This window comes from Mastigoproctus giganteus, chromosome 10 (assembly GCF_048544385.1).
Source record: "Mastigoproctus giganteus isolate SK-2022 chromosome 10, ASM4854438v1, whole genome shotgun sequence".
NCBI lineage: Eukaryota > Metazoa > Arthropoda > Arachnida > Uropygi > Thelyphonidae > Mastigoproctus > Mastigoproctus giganteus.
The window spans coordinates 124,779,678-124,787,313 of NC_143584.1; positions in this window are offsets into that span (position 1 = coordinate 124,779,678).

The following is a 7,636-nucleotide window of genomic DNA, read 5'->3' on the forward strand; positions in this document are numbered from 1 at the left end:
ACAAATATACGTGGTCACAGTTCTAACCTCAATGATGTCCATTTCCACTTACACTCTGCCAAATCCCATGTACTTTTTCTGACAGAATCTCAGTTATCGTTTTTGGTTTTTTTTTTAGGAGCATTAGCATCTAAGGCCATATTGCTCCGGGATATGCGGTGGTCATTCCCTGACCTTTCCGCATCCTCCATATTTGGTGGTGACGGGCTCGAACCCCGGTCTAATCAAGAAGCGTGTGCTATGCACTGCTGCTCCTTCCCACCTGGCTACGGAGGCGCCTCAGTTATCGGTTGATTCAACTACTGCTCATCTCAGATGCCCAAATTATTTACTTATGATTCCTTTTGCCTCAAAGGTGGTACTTGTGCATATGTCCATTCCGATATTCCCTGTCAGAGATTTGGTAATTTGGAATCTCCTCCTTTTGATCTTCTCTGGCTTAAAATCTCTCTAACCTCGTTCTGTAAAATTCATCTGTTGTCTCTACTATTCTCCCAACTCCACTAATCACTTGGAATTCTGACTTCCTCTCTTTGCAACGTGACTTTTTGACTTACCCCAGTACAACTTTTCTAACAGTGAGGTAATTTTCCTTGGTGATTTTAATGTTCATAACTCCAGCTGGCTTCCATTTCCTAGTCACACAGACCCCACTGGTCGAGATACTGAGGCTTTTGCAATTACTAATGACTTCGCAAAAATTGTTCATTTACCTACCAGAATACCGGACAATCCTAACCATACAACCAACATGCTTGATCTTTTTCTCACAAACCACGCTTCCAAGTACACGGTCGAAGTGAGTGGTCCTTTAGGCACCTCAGATCACAACTTGGTGATGGTCTCTTCTCCAATGGAGTCTTTATCTCATGGCTATTCCCAACCTCGTGTTGTTTGGTATTACAAGAATGCAAAATGGGATGACCTGTGAGATTTCTTTTCTTCTTTTCCTTGGTTGGATCACTGATTCAAAACTTCTGATGTCAATGTTTGCTCAAATCATGTCAGTGAAATTATTCTTGTAGGAATGGAATCCTTTATTCCACACTCCACTTTAAAATCTTGTCCTTTATCTAAACCTTGGCTTTCCAAAAAATGTGCTAAGTCTGTTCAAGAGAAGAATGTTTGCATATCGTAAGTGGCTTGTTTTCAATTCTTCAGTTTCATTTTCTGCCTACACCAAAGCTCGCAACAATTGTAAACCCGTTATTAATCAGTGCAAACTAGATTTTCAACGTGCTAAGAGTAGAAAATTTGCTTCTTACCCTTATGGTAGCCGAGCATTCTGGTCTCTTACCAAAACTATTGGCTACAACTTTTGCCCATCTCTGCTCTCACCTCTGTCAAAACCAGATGGTTCTATTGTAACTTTAGCCAAGGATAAAGCTGACCTGCTAGCATCTCATTTTGTTTCAAACTCATGTATTAATGATCTTAGTAAAACATCTCTCACCATTCCATACACGCTCCATTCAATGTCTCCTCTGGTCTTCCGTCAAAATAATGTCAGAAGGATTTTAACGAATCTTAATGCTAAGAAAACTCCAAGTCCTTATGGTATTTCTCCACTTCTCAAAACCTGTGCTCCTGAACTTACTCCTGTTCTTTGCTGTCTTTTTTCTCTTTCTTATTCCAAAGGTGTTTTTCCTTCTGCTTGGAAATTTGCTCATATCCAGCCAGTTCCTAAAAAGGGTGACAAATCCTTCCCATTGAATTATCGTCCTAGTGAAATTACTTCTACTCTTTCTAAAGTAATGGATAAATCAATTAATTGCCAACCCTTAAACTACCTAGAAACCTTCTGTCTGATCAACGATTGCTAGTATGGATTCCATCAGTGTCAATTCACTGGTGATATTCTGGCTTATGTTACCCATTTATGGATAAATTCAATGGAAAAGTTTGGTGAAACACAAGCAGTTGCTCTTGATATCCCAAAGGCTTTTGATCATGTTTGGCATAAAGGTTTTCTAAACAAGCTTCCATCTTATGGTTTGCCAACTGTTTTTTGCAATTGGTTATCCAGTTCTCCACTAATGCTAGTGTCCCCCAAGGTTCAGTTCTTTCCTCCACTCTTTTCCTCTTGTATATTAATGACCTTCTTGACTGGAAATCCTATTCATAGTTTTGCTGATGATAGCACATTGCATTCCACTTTCCAATTCAAGAAAACTAGCCCTGCTCAATCAGCTTCAACTTTTCAAATATCTGCTACCAATTCCTTAAATGCCTATCTCTAGGTTATTCTCCAGTGGGGCAAAGACAACTTAAGTTGATTTTAATCCTTCTAAGAATCAGTCTTATCTTATATCTTGCAAAAAGGATTCTTCTGGTCCTATGCTTATCTTTGGTGACACTCCAATTTCAAGTCAAGATGATATATCTCTTTTGGGGATTATCCTGACTTCTAATCTCTCTTGGCACAAGCACATTACAAATATTTTTTCATCTGCATCTAACAAATTTGGTTTTCTCTTTTGTTCTTTTGTTACTTTTTTTCCAAAGAGCCGTTCACTCTGTAAAAATTGCACACCTGCTCTACCATGGAATATTGTTCCCTCTTCTGGGGCAGTGCCCTCAAAACCTCTCTCAGGCTTTTAGATTCAATTCAGAAGAAGGCAATTAGATTAATTAATGACTCATCTCTAACAGAGTCTCTCCACTCTCTGTGTCACAGATGTACTGCTTCTGCTGCATGCCTTTTCTACAGATACTTCCACGGGCACTGTTCTTCTGAATTGGCTTCTATAATTCCCGCTCCCTCTTTCAAAACAGTCCGAACACTTGCCTCCACCAGCCAACATCCATTTACTGTCCAATTTCAAACTCACAGAACCAACTTTTCATCTTCTTCATTTATTCATTCAACTGCCGTTTTCTGGAACAACTTTCCTTCACATGTATTTCCTGAGAATTACAGTCTACAGAAGTTCAAGTCTAATGTCAACAAATATCTTCTTTCATCTTCTCAACCTCGAACCCAAGCATGGTACTAAGTACTGTAGATTCTGAAAATCTCTCGTGTTTGCGGTTTTCAAAAAAAAAAAAAAAACTTCCTTGTAGACTATGCTCTCGATGTAGTTTTGGAATTGTTAAACAACGATACCATCGCAATATATCACACTAAATTACTCAAAAAATTTTTTATAATTAATCAAGCTTCTACTTGAAGCAAATTATTTATCTTTTAAAGATACTATATATAAACAGCTTTATGGGTTTGAATCTGAGTGGCCTAATAGCAAAAAATCTATCTTGCTAATATCGAGCACATACATTTAACACTGCTTCTCTCCTGCATTACTTACTATGGGAGATATATTGACGATGTACTTGTTATAACAGATCATAACACCACTGAGGACATTCTACAGATATTTAACAACATTCATACAAAACTACATTTTACATTGTAGGAAGATCATATAGAAACAAAAGCTCTAGATTTCTTAAATTTCACTCTCACACGAGACATGCAAAACATACAATTTAAAATTTACCGAAAACCCACCAATATGGGGATGTACCTGCATTACAGAAGTTATCATCCATTTACTTAAAAGAGGTCCATAATATTTAACCAGTTCTTTAATGCTTAAAAACATTCTACTTCTGAACCCACCTTATACTTAGAAATTGTTAACTAACCAACAGGTTTTTAAATAGATGTTATCCACTCTCCATTATAAATCAAATCAGATTAAAAGCTAAAAATAAGACAGAAAATATGATACCTATTAAAAAAACCAATAAAAAACACTATTTCTATACCATATGTCGAACAATGGTACAAGATTGAAGTAATCTCTTACTCTTTTATATATATTGTAACAACATAGAAGTTATTTAGCCTTGACACTCTGCGTTTTTACAAATAATTTATGTGCTGTAACCGTTGATGGTGCAACAGTAATGAAAAGTGAAAGAAATGGTATAATGAGTTTGTTTAATAAAGACTGTCCCAATGAAATTTTTCGCTTACATTGTATTGTTCATCAAGAGGTGCTCATCAGCAAAACTGTAAGTGCATGGATGATATGGAATTGACAATTCGAAGAGTTCTAAATGTAACAACACTAGTAGTGTGTTACTAATGTTTTAAGTGCATTGGAACTAATCATAAGGATTTAGCGGAAAAATTGCAAAACAATATTGTGTGTGGCATAATATTATTTTAAAAGACTTTTTACCAAGGTTGAGTTCCATAAATAAGCAACTACAAGGAAGTAACTTGACAATTATTGATTAACTTAAAAATGTCTCAAATGATCTTATATGTCAAGCTGGGTGTGATGGTTTTTCCTTTTTTAAGTTTTATAAATGTGATATCTAACAGAATAGTTTGAACAAATATTAAAAATAAAATTATCAATTGTTAGAAAGTGAATGCAAGATTTCAAGAACTTGATTTCTTTAAATTTATTTCTTTTGGAACAGTTCCTTTTCAAGAAATGGAGATGGAAAGTTTTGAATTATTACACAACAGACTTTTCTCATTTTCTGCTATTTCAATACTTAGCTGGACAAATATAAAATTTTCCTTAATGGAAATTCATAAGAATGATAGACTGAAAATGGTTTTCAATGATAAAAACTCGACAATAGTGTTATTTTGGACGGATTTGTATAACAATTCAAGAAAATTTAGCTACAGTAGTTCTACTTCTTTTATAAATATTTCCAAGTTTTAGTACACTGCGCTTTGCTAAAAATAAATATCGCAACCAATTAACAGACAAGAACTTGGAGGCACCAATGAGATTAGCACTGGAAGATAGGACCGAAAAAGAATTTCCTTTTGAAAAATTATTAAAGTAAATAAATATAGTTTATTCTCTTAAACTAAAAACAGGTTTGCTTTTCATATTTTATGTTTTGGATTCGGTTGTTATTGTTGCATTTACTATTTTATTTTAATAATAATGTTTTGGAGTACATGTATTATGTTTTGTTGTTGTCTGGCTTTGTTGCATTTATTATTTTATTTTAATTATATGTTTTGTTGCATTTACCATTTTATTTTAATAAATTCTCATTCTTTGCATGTTTATAGATCTTTATCACTATACATCAAATTACTTGAAGCTTACAAAACCAAAACAAGGCTTATAACAAAAAAAAATCAGTGGTTTTTTTTGGACGGTACGCCGTACCGGCACCTTTATTAACAGTGACATTTGGATGCAATGCACTTTGAAATTTGTAATATTCCGTAAATTTTTTTCAAATGTTTACCTACTATTCAAATAAGTTTAAAATTATTTAAATAAATTTGCATTTTTCACTGCCTATTGTTAAGATATTTTCTATTTAAAACTGTATAGCCATTTTTATAATTCTAAATTAATCAGTCGGACCTCTGTTTAACGAAGTCCTTTTATAGTAAATTATTTTGGATTCCCCTTAGAAGTTACATTTAAAATTCTTTCTGTTGAGCGAAGAAAATTTCCATATGGTGCACAGATTAGGAGAGAATTAACTCGGTACGCACTGTTCGCATTTCTGGCCTTCAGGAAATTAGTGCTGCTGCATGAATTAAGAGAGGTAAAGGGTTTACCATTCTACAACCCCAGGGGCTCACATCTGGTGAGTATGGGCTTGGCACACCCAGGGTCCTGAGCTGGATATTATCATTCTTCTCTTTCTTGGTGATTCCCTTCTATTTCTGACACACTCTCTCTCTCTCTCACAGGGTAAACATGGGAATTTTTTTTCGCTGGTGCAAGCATAAGCTTCAGGCTTCCTTGCACCATATGACTAATAATAATAATAATAATAATAATACAACTTAGTGGTACCTGGTAAAACCTAGGCGCCTCCGTAGCCAGGTGGGAAGGAGCAGCAGTGCGTAGCACACGCTTCTTGATTAGACCGGGGTTCGAGCCCGTCACCACCAAATACGGAGGATGCGGAAAGGTCAGGAAATGACCACCGCATATCCCGGAGCAATATGGCCTTAGTTGCTAATGCTCCTAAAAACCAAACAACAACAACAACAACTGGTAAAACCTATCCGACCCCCTGTCCCACATACGGAGAAGTCGCGCTGGTCAACACTGAGCAGACCAAAGGGTATTCCCAATGGGCTCTAGTCCACCTTCTACTGCAGTGGTGTCCAAACTTTTCCTGTACAGGTGCCATATTCAAAAAAAATTCAAGTTAGATTTCTTTAACGTGTTACATTTTCCATATCTTGTTGCTTGTAAAAGTAAAATTGAAAATATTCGAAACTTTTATTAGTTACAATACACAATTGCATTTACTGAACAAAACATTTAATGAGAAAATTTTTTTCATAATTAACAAAATTTAAAATGCTGTTTTGGTTCACTTTCCTCGTGGGCCGTAGGTTGGACACCTCTGTGAATCAACTGTAAGCGCCCCATTCGAGAATGAGAAAGTGATTTTCTTTTACCCCGACAAATAATCATCTGTTGTTCCACAACAGATGATTATTTGTCGTGGAGTGTGTTATCCACATTTTTCTGTAAATTTTTCCTATCTCTGTTTACATGGTCACAGTACCCGAATAACACCGACATTTTAGACAGTTTCAAAAAAAAAAAAAAAAAATCATATTTAAGAACTAGTGACAATACCAATGACGAGAGAAGGAAAACGAGGGCAAAGAAGATATTAAACCTTCTAAACATGAATTGTTGGCATTTGGTGAAAATAATGTTAAAAAATTACAGTTAAATGGATAAGAGATATAATTCGTGGATTTCGGGAATACCTAATTGAAAAGATGGTTTCGGAAGAATTGAAGCATTTAAGGAACACTGACTACGATACCATTTTCATTGAGTGAATGTGAACAAGGATTTTCACAAATTAATCTGATCGCAATCCCAACGAGAACTTCGTTGATGACAAAAACAGTTTCTTCACTACTATTTCTTAAAATTGTAGGCCCACCGCTGACCTGCTTCGGATCCAGCAAAATATATCGATTCATGGCTACTTCGGAAACGTCATTCAGCAAGAGACACACACAAAGAGCAAGAAAAGAAGTTGGCATGGGTGTCGGATGAAAACTTAATGAAAATTTGGAATACTCTACAAAAACTTTATTATGAAATTATTTTTACTTATTATTTTTAGGGTCTGTAGTCTAAAGAAGGACCCTTATAATGTCACTCGGTTGTCTGTCTGTCACAGCATTCTCTCTCTCTGGAACCACTCAACCTATTGACTTGATATTTTGCATGGGTTTGTGCATCATGTGGGCCAACATAATGCCATATTGATCACTGTTGACAAAAATATGTCTGAGAAATGGGGGTAAAATGGGGGGACTCAATGTTGACAACCTATAGCTTATTACACACCGTTGGAAACTCAACTAGTAGGTTTAAAATATAATTTTAAAATTAAAAATAACGGCGCCAAACATGAAAATTTGAGTAATTTTTGTGCCCCCCCCCCCTCTATTTCCGTCGCTGATGGGGCTAAAAATTTAAAAATCACATTAGCTATGCTTTATTCAATGCTTATCAAGGGAAAACTATTCTGATTGAAATATATCATTTAGTTTTTGTGTTAAAATTAAAAAAAAAAACAATTTTTTATTTCACTTTGATGATTTTTTGTACTAACTCTCCTTTTGGTGACAAAAAGGTTGCTAAATAGTTAA